Genomic DNA, 9,795 nt, shown 5'->3' with positions numbered 1-9,795 from the left:
CCAAGTTGCAGGTAGTGACCAGTGGGGTACCAAAATGTTTGGACCCCAGCTATTCATAATGTATCTGAATGACCTTGATGAGGTGACCAAATGCAGTATTTTCAAGTTTGCTGATGGCACTAAACTGAGTGGGATTGTGTTGTGAGGAGAATACAAAAGGAGGCTTTCAGGTGATTTAGAGCTGAAAATGTGTTGCTGGAACAGTGCAGCAGGTCAGGCAGCATCCAGGGAACAGGAGAGTCGACGTTTCGGGCATAAGCCCTTCTTCAGGGCTTATGCCCGAAACGTCGATTCTCCTGTTCCCTGGATGCTGCCTGACCTGCTGCGGTGTTCCAGCAACACATTTTCAGCTCTGATCTCCAGCATCTGCAGACCTCACTTTCTCCTCCTTTCAGGTGATTTAGACAGGCAGAGTAAATAAGTAAACACATGGCAGATGCAGTACAGTGTGACTAAGTGTGAAGATTCAAAGTGTGAAAACAGTAAGGAAGAGTATTACTAAATAGTAAAATACACTGGGAAATGTGGATATACAAATGATTTTGGGTGTCTTTGTACATAAGTAAGTGAAAGTAGACAGACAGGTGCACCAAACAATTGGGAAGACAAATGATATATTGGCCTTCTTTGCAAGAGTATTTGAATTCAGGCCTAGGGATGTCTTAATTTTACGGGTTCTTGATGAGATAACACCTGATATACTGTGGGAAGCTTTGATCTCATTAACTAAGAAAGAGTGCACTTGACATAGGAAATGTACAAGGTTCAGTAGGCCGATACCAAGGATGGCAGGATTATTCAGTGAAGAAAGATCGGTTCATCTGGGCTACTATTCACTCGTGTTAGAAGGATGAGAGGTGAAATGATTGGAATATATAGAATTCTAACAGGTCTGGACACAGATGCAGGAAGGATGTGTTCCCTGCTTGGGGAGTCAAGAAATAGAGATCTCAATCTCAGGACATGGGGTAGACCATTTAGGACTGAGATAAGAAAAAATATATTTACTTAAAGAGTGGTGAATCTGTGGAATTCTCCACCATAGAAGGCTGTGGAGCGGTTCACTGAATATATTCAAAAAAGAACCATATATTTATAGATTTTTAAATTATCAAGTAGTATGGGGAGAAAGCTGAAATATAGCATGGGGAATAAATATCAGCCACAAATCTATTGATTGGTAGAGCAGGCTTGAAGTGCTGAAAGCCTATTCCTGCTCCGAGTTTCTATGTTTATTTGATGTGAGCAGTACTATTTCAGAAATTAATGCTCCAGCTAATGCCCTTTCTTCAAATTGTACAACTGAACATGCATTCTGCACAAGGAAGCCCTCCCCCACCAGTGCTAATTAAAGAGATTATAAGCAATTGTGGCTAAGTAGTTTTTCTTTTATCTGTTTCTACAATTCCAAAGGTGTTAAGTGCTTTATACAGTTCATTTCAAGTTGCAAAAGGCTTCTGGGATTAGTGTACCAGGTGTTGAAGGATGTTTTGTTGACTTTAAAGCTTCTATTGCAAACTGCTTATGGCCAGACATGGGTGCACCTGTAGCCATTCCCTTTGAAATAAAACTTAGCAGGGTGAATAAGGAGAACTCACATAGAGCATGACAAGCATTAGAAGAGGGATCAGGAATGCGAAGAGGAGGAGGAGAATGAGAAAACTTTCAGTAGGAAGTCATATATGCATAGAGGGTGTTTAGTGAGCAATTCTGCCATCTGAAGCTCAGTAAGGAACAATGTCTTAAGTTCCAGTAAGGATGTCTTCACAGAAATCTGCTATTTACTGCAGCCATATTACTACTTCAGAGCAGGACAGAGAGTACATCAATGATTGTGAAGTTGACTGTGGCAATTTTAACTCACCTGGCTTCTTCCAGATTGGAGATGGAGATATTTACAAAGTCTGCCCAATTTGGTGCAAAGGAGGTCCCTGAAGTTCACTGCTCAGTTAGAGATATCGACATTTCATTTCTACCTGCGAGGGATAACCAGGCAGAGTGAACATGCACCTTCAATTACTATTGGCAGGAGTTTTAGTGCGGCATAGTAAATTTGATGATACATTCATTGTATTTTAAATGCTACATGCTAACTCTGCCCCATACTGAAGGCCATACTGAGGAATTCCATTCTCTCAATATCCTGCTGGGGTGTGACCATTGGCAGAAAATCATGCAGGTAAATGTCTGATATCCTGACAGAAGTCATGACATCTTCATTCTGGGGCTGTACCATCTGTATAAGTCAACACAGCACAACCCAGGTGGTTATTGACTGAAAACAGCTTTCCAATGACAGCACAGTCAATGCTTCCAGTATTCAAATGCACAGGCATGTGTGCAGCTTGCATACAACATGAGCCTTGGCGTCAAAGGGATGAGGTGGAGCAGACCAGTGATGTGCTGAAACAAAGCCCTGCTTCCTACATCACTATGAAGAAACCGTGCACTGCGCAGTAAAGTTGGTATCAAGTCCCATGGTGGTCTGCTGCAAACTTACCATCATAAAGTTTGCACCAACAGTATAACGATCAACTGATTAGCCAGAGGAGGAGGAGCAAAATGAGAATAGAAGGAAACAAACCAGAAACAGCAGCATTGGAGGGTGGGCGAGAGAAAGCAGGAAATTATAGACCAGTTAGTCTGACCTCAGTGGTGGGAAAGATGCTGGAGTCTATTATAAAGGATGAAATTACTGCACATCTGGATAGTAGTAACAGGATAGGACAGAGTCAGCATGGATTTATGAAGGGGAAATCATGCTTGACTAATCTTCTGGAATTTTTTGAGGATGTAACTCTGAAGTTGGACGAGGGAAATCCAGTAGATGTAGTGTACCTGGACTTTCAGAAAGCTTTTGATAAAGTCCCACACAGGAGGTTAGTGAGTAAAATTAGGGCGCATGGTATTGGGGGCAAAGTACTAGATTGGATTGAAAATTGGTTGGCTAATAGGAAACAAAGGGTAGTGATAAACGACTCCATTTCGGAATGGCAGGCAGTGACCAGTGGGGTATCGCAGGGATCCGTGCTGGGACCGCAGCTTTTTACAATATATGTTAATGATATAGAAGATGGTATCAGCAATAACATTAGCAAATTTGCTAATGATACAAAGCTGGGTGGCAGGGTGAAATGTGATGAGGATGTTAGGATTTTACAGGGTGACCTGGACAAGTTAGGTGAGTGGGCAGATGCATGGCAGATGCAGTTTAATGTGGATAAATGTATGGTTATCCACTTTGGTGGCAAGAACAGGAAGGCAGACTACTACCTCAATGGAATCAATTTATGTAAAGGGGCAGTACAGAGAGATCTGGGTGTTCTTGTACACCAGTCAATGAAGGCAAGCATGCAGGTACAGCAGGTAGTGAAGAAGGCTAATAGCATGCTGGCCTTCATAACAAGAGGAATTGAGTATAGAAGCAAAGAGCTGCTTCTGCAGCTGTACAGGGCCCTTGTGAGACTACACTTGGAGTACTGTGTGCAGTTCTGGTCTCCAAATTTGAGAAAAGACATTCTGGCTATTGAGGGAGTGCAACGTAGATTCACGAGGTCAATTCCTGGAATGGCAGGATTACCTTACACTGAAAGACTGAAGCGACTGGGCTTGTATACCCTTGAGTTTCGAAGACTGAGAGGGGATCTGATTGAGACATATAAGATTATGAAAGGATTGGACACTCTGGCAGTAGGAAACATATTTCCACTGATGGGTGAGTGCCGAACCAGAGGACACAGCTTAAAAATACGGGGTAGACCATTTAGGACAGAGCTCAGGAGAAACTTCTCCACCCAGAGAGTGGTAGCTGTGTGGAATGCTCTTCCCCAGAGGGCAGTGGAGGCCCACTCTCTGGATTCATTTAAGAAAGAGTTGGATAGAGCTCTCAAAGATAGTGGAATCAAGGGTTATGGAGATAAGGCAGGAAAAGGATACTGATTAGGAATGATCAGCCATGATTATATTGAATAGCGGTGCAGGCTCGAAGGGCTGAATGGCCTACTCCTGCACCTATTGTCTACTGTCTATTGTCTAAACCTCCTTTCTGCTCCAGCTGTCAATGAAATCTCAAATAGTTATGATATCAGTTATCAAACCCTCAATTCCTCATTCACCAACTATCATCTACCTGTACTTCCTGTCATTGGCTGTCTGGGCATCCAATTGGTCACAATGCAGAATTAAAAATCTACCACAAATTAAACATGCCAAGTCAAATTCATAATCATGCATTTTGCATATAAAACATTCATTAATGACTCTTATACTTTTCTGTAGGATCTGTTTTGTTTGTCTATTCCAGTCTGAGTGCCTCAATGTAATGTGACCCTAGTGGTTATAACATCACTGGTGGAAAGCTGCTGATTTTCAGTAAAAAAGATCACAAAACGGTTCGATAGGTGACCTTGAGCAGCTTTAAGACCTGATTGTGAATGGCACTATGTCAGCTGGTTTTGGATGCTGGATGAGCAACAAAAGGGCAATAGTGGAATCCAGAGGGAGGAGGATGAAGATCCTCTTTCTGAGAGACTACAGTTAAGCTTATGCTCAAAGGAGACACTGTCACTCCCCTGTGATATCTCGGTAATCCCAATAATCGTTTGGAGCTCAGATTGCTGGGTTGCTGTGACACTGAAGCGACTTTGCAATCTTTAATCCACAACCACTGATGGCAACAATCTGAATTTGCATGACAGCAATTGAATCTTCTACTACTGCATTCATAAAAAGTAAGAAATAGAAGAGCAGTGGTAATTCAGCTGCTGAAGACCTTAAAGCTATAAGATATAGGAGCAGAATTAGGCCATTCAGCCCATCAAATCTAGCCTGCCATTCAATCATCAAACCCCATTTTCCTGCCTTTTCCCTGTAACCTTTGATTCCCTTACCAAACAAGAACCTAGCTATCTCTGTCTTAAATGTTCAGTGACTTGACCTCCACCACCTTTTCTGGAAATGAGTTCCATAGATCGACCACCCTCTGACTGAAGAAAGTCCTCCTCATCTCAGGTCTAAAGCGTCGTCCCTTCAATTGGATGCTCTAGCCTCAGGTCATAGTCTCTCTTACTAGTAGAAACATCTACCCCACGTACTCTCTTTCCAGGCTTAATAGTATTCATTTTGAGATATTTTGGGATATTTACAGTGTTATCCACCATGAAAACTGATGCAAAACATTGGTTTAAATTAACTGCCTTGTATCCTGTTATTAATTTTTCACTTGTATCCTCCAAGTATTCCATATTCAATTTAGTTAGGCTTATATAACTATAGAAGCACTTGCTGTTTCTTTTTATATTTCTTGCCAATTTAGCTTCATAATCATTTTTTCCCTTTTATTAGCTTTTTAGTCTTCTTCTAGTTCCTAAATAATTCCCTATCATTAATTTTTGCCCCTTTTTTTGTTTTGAGTTATTATTGTCACAGGCAGATCATACCATAGCCTTAGCTTTTGGTTGGATCCTCCTCTTGACCACCTTTGTTAATCATGGGTGGTTCATCTTTCCCACTGAGTCCTTCTTTAATCAGAATATTTTTTTTGCCAAGCAACATAGCAATGTTTGCCACTGCTAATCCATTGACATTTTCAGACTATTTTCCCAATCTACTTTGCCAGTTTGCTTTAGACTATTCTTTCATACCTCTGCAAGTGCTCTTATTTAAGTTGAAGGCACTGGTTGAACACCCCCTCCTCCCAGTTGTTTTCTATAAAACTGCACTTGAAATTCTACCATGTTGTGATTGCTACAATCTAGAGAAATGTTCAACTATGAGATATCTTATTGGTCCTAGTTTGTTGTACATTGTTACATCTCAAACAGCCTGTTCCCAGTTAACTTCTGCAATCTACTGCTCTAAGAAACAATCGCTGATGTACTTTACAAATTGATCGTCCATGTCACCTTTGACTATCTGATTTGTCCAGTCAATATGCAAATTAAAATCATCCATAACAATTGTAATGTCCTTCCTGCATGCTTCCATTATTTTCCGTTGATGATTTGTTCTGCAAAGGGGGTGCCTATGGATGACTCCCACCCAATTCTCTTGTTATTTCTTATTTTCACCCAAACAAATTACACATCACACTTTACTGGACCTATATCACTCCTCACCACTGCACCAACAGCTTTCTTTGTTAACAAATTTACCTCACATTTGTTTCACTTTTGTCTATTCACCTGAAATGTTGAATACTTTTGAATACTGAGTTCTCAGACCTGGTCATTCTGCAATCACATCTTTGTTATAGCTCTCAAGTCGTATTCATTTATTTCTATTTAAGCTTTGACTTTTTAATCATTACTCCTGAAAGAACTACACAGAGGCTGGAATCCCGTCCCCAAGTCACCCTTTGTTTACTTATGCACAGTACACTGGCTGTAGCCAGCCAAATCGGAGTCAATCCCCTGAACTGAGGAGATTCTAAATCTCCTGGTTATAGAGTCATAATCATAGAGATGTACAGCATGGAAACAGACCCTTCGGTCCAACCTGTCCATACTGACCAGATATCCTAACCCAATCTAGTCCCACCTGCCAGCACCTGGCCCATATCCATCTAAACCCTTCCTATTCATATACCCATCCAAATGCCTCTTAAATGTTGCAATTGTACCAGCCTCCACCACATCCTTTGGCAGCTCATTCCATACACGTACCACCCTCTGCATGAAAAGGTTGTCCCTTAGGTCTTTTTTATTAAAACTGTACAAAATGCAAAACAATTAACAGTAAACAACAATTTACAGACAAATGGCGATGGCAAACCTTGACCCCAAACCCAACCGTACAATCAATTTACAGGGAAAAGTGGTCGAACTCCAAACCCGTCTCCTGGTAATGCTGGTCAGCAGGGCCTTCCTGACTGGCCCAGGTTAACAACCCTAATCAAAGATCTCATAGACAACAAGATCCAGCTGGTTCCAAACCCTTAATCTAGTTCCAGTTTGCTTCACTTACCTCTTTATAGTCCTTCCTATTTGATTATTGTTCACCTCTTCACTTCCCCGCACATTTCCACATCCACTTCTTTTTGAATTTTAAACTTCTCTTAATTGATTCTTCCCCCCTAACGAATTAGCTTAAAATTCTATCTACAATTTGAGTTTTGTGATTTGCCAGGAGACTAGTCCCAGCATGGTTCAGATGAAGCCTGTCTCACCAGAAAAGGTCTCTTTTTTTCCCCAGTGCTGGTGCCAGTGCCCCATGAGTCAGGACTCTTTTCTCCCTCAACAATCTTTGCATGATCCCTTATCATTACTATATTCCTCTCCCCCCTCCAGCCTCCATCCTTACTTGAATGGAATTCTGTACCATGATATTTTGATCAGTCCACTCATCCCCGTGATAGTCTGTGCTCGCATCCACACTGGAAGCAAGAACCCTTGACTTACTGGATAAGGGAACAGACCTAAGGCTTCTTCAAAGTTAAATCGAGATCTCCAGACTTCCCTCTCTCATAGTCACACCCTCCTGTCCCTGACCACAGCTCAAATTTGATGGCATCAATCCAAGGCGTAGGACTGCCTACTGAAATACTGCCTAGGTCCCTCCCTCCCTTTCCTGACGTATGTGTTCACAGCTCACACTCCAGCTCATCTCCTCTGAGCTAAAGTTCCCTTAGTAGCCAATATTTGCTCCAGATATAGTCACTGTGGATCACACTGGTGTCACTAGCTCCCACAAACCACATTCCTGAAGAAGGGCTTATGCCCGAAACGTCGATTCTCCTGCTTCTTGGATGCTGCCTGACCTGCTGTGCTTTTCCAGCAACACATTTTTCAGCTCTGATCTCCAGCATCTGCAGTCCTCACTTTCTCCTAGCTCCCACAAACCACAGCAGCAACATAGCATCTATCCAGCTATTTTTCTTTTCTATTTAATGAATTAATTTGGATGCTAAATATTTTAACAATTAATTTCTGAACAATACTCTTCCAGTCTATTAACATCTTCTGATTCAAATGAAAATAAACACAGAAGGAAGAGCCGTCAATTACCTGATTTCTAGCCGGCTGCCCTCCTCCCGTAGGCCCAGTCTACTTCGTTATTGCTGCTGACTTGCTCCACCCTCCTCCCACATTGGGGGGCTGTATTTTGTGTTGCAATCAAAACTGTAACATTAACCATCCAAATGCTGCATTGCATGTGTTCTAATGGAGTTCACAATCCATTCATCACCAGAAGATGGGCTCCAGTGCAAACATTGCAAGGTTCAAAGCCAACGCACTCACAAAGTAACACTGCATGGCTTATAACCCACAGCCTCATAGTGAATACATGCATTGCTCACAACTTACTCCTCATTGTGCAAATGCTATATGCCTCATAACCACAAAATGTTGCACTGTTCATGACCTACAGTCTCACATTGCAAACACTGCATGGTTCATAATCAAAGCTTTCAATAGAGCAGGAATTAGTTTTTTTTTGATGGCTCATCTTAAAAGTTTTATTTAAAGGATACTTTTTGATTTTTGGGAGCTACATTTTGGTTTTCAAGGTTTTGAATCTCATTAACTGATTTATTAGATTACATAATGACATAGTGAAGTGACCTTTTCTACTTGTCTTGGTATATGCGGATCCACACAGAAGCCAAATTAGAAGGATTCATAAATAACCTCAATAATGATCAAACCTCCATTAAACTAAATGCCACAACACTCGAGGAAAATATTTATCTCCTTCAAACTGCAATATTTAAATTTCCACTGGAGAACAGTCAAAAGTTAGCAAAAAAAGTTTTAAAAATAAAATTACTGAGAGAAAGTATCATGCACAAAAAATATCTCTCTTCCCGTACTTGTCACAGAGTGGTGAGGTCACAGGTAAACAATTGCATATTTGTCTTTAACATAGTCACTGCACCTCATATAATTCACAATGAGTAAGATACATGAAGATGCAGCAACACATAAAGCAAATCCTTATAAAATAAAACCATTCAGTATTCAATTATTCAATCAACAGTATTCAGTACATTTGTGGAGAAAGTGAGGTCTGCAGATGCTGGAGATCAGAGCTGAAAATGTGTTGCTGGAAAAGCGCAGCAGGTCAGGCAGCATCCAGGGAACAGGAGAATCGATGTTTCGGGCATAAGCCCTTCTTCAGGAATCCTGAAGGGCTTATGCCCGAAACGTCGATTCTCCTGTTCCCTGGATGCTGCCTGACCTGCTGCGCTTTTCCAGCAACACATTTTCAGCTTCAGTACATTTGTGTCTACTGAAGTTTCCTCATATTGTAACTCTTGAACATTTGTAGACTAAAACAAGAGATTCAACATTAATTTACAAGAATTTCATTGCCTTGCCTTTGTTGAAATGTTTAAAACTGCTGTCTCCCCCTTTCAGTCCTCCTACTTTGCAGCCACTGTCTCCCTACTTTGCAATCCATCTTCCACTGTACAGCTGCTGTCTTACCCTTTTGAAGTCAGATCCCTCCTTTATAGCCCCTTTCCATACTTTTCAATCCCTTTCCTCTTTGTAAGACCCTCTCTCCCCTCTACAGTTACCATCCCCTTTGCACCCTATCACTCCCCTTTGCAACACTCCTCACACTTTGCAATCTACTTAATCCACATTACCAGGACTCTGGTCTTACTCCTTGCCCCCAGGACACCAGCCTCACCATCCCCTCATTATCCAGCCACTGCACTCATCTATTCTACTTCCCGCACCCGCCTTCCCCCTCTTGCTTAATTCAGCCTCACCATCTCCTACCTCATTAGGCCTGCGTCTACTAAGATTGTAGGACAAGGAGCAGAAGTAGGCCATTTGTCCCATCGAGTCT

This window comes from Chiloscyllium plagiosum, unplaced genomic scaffold, assembly GCF_037043375.1.
Source record: "Chiloscyllium plagiosum isolate Xiang-an unplaced genomic scaffold, Cpla_swu_hap1 HiC_scaffold_30, whole genome shotgun sequence".
NCBI classification, from domain to species: Eukaryota; Metazoa; Chordata; class Chondrichthyes; order Orectolobiformes; family Hemiscylliidae; genus Chiloscyllium; species Chiloscyllium plagiosum.
Note: the sequence above shows the minus strand (reverse complement) of the source record.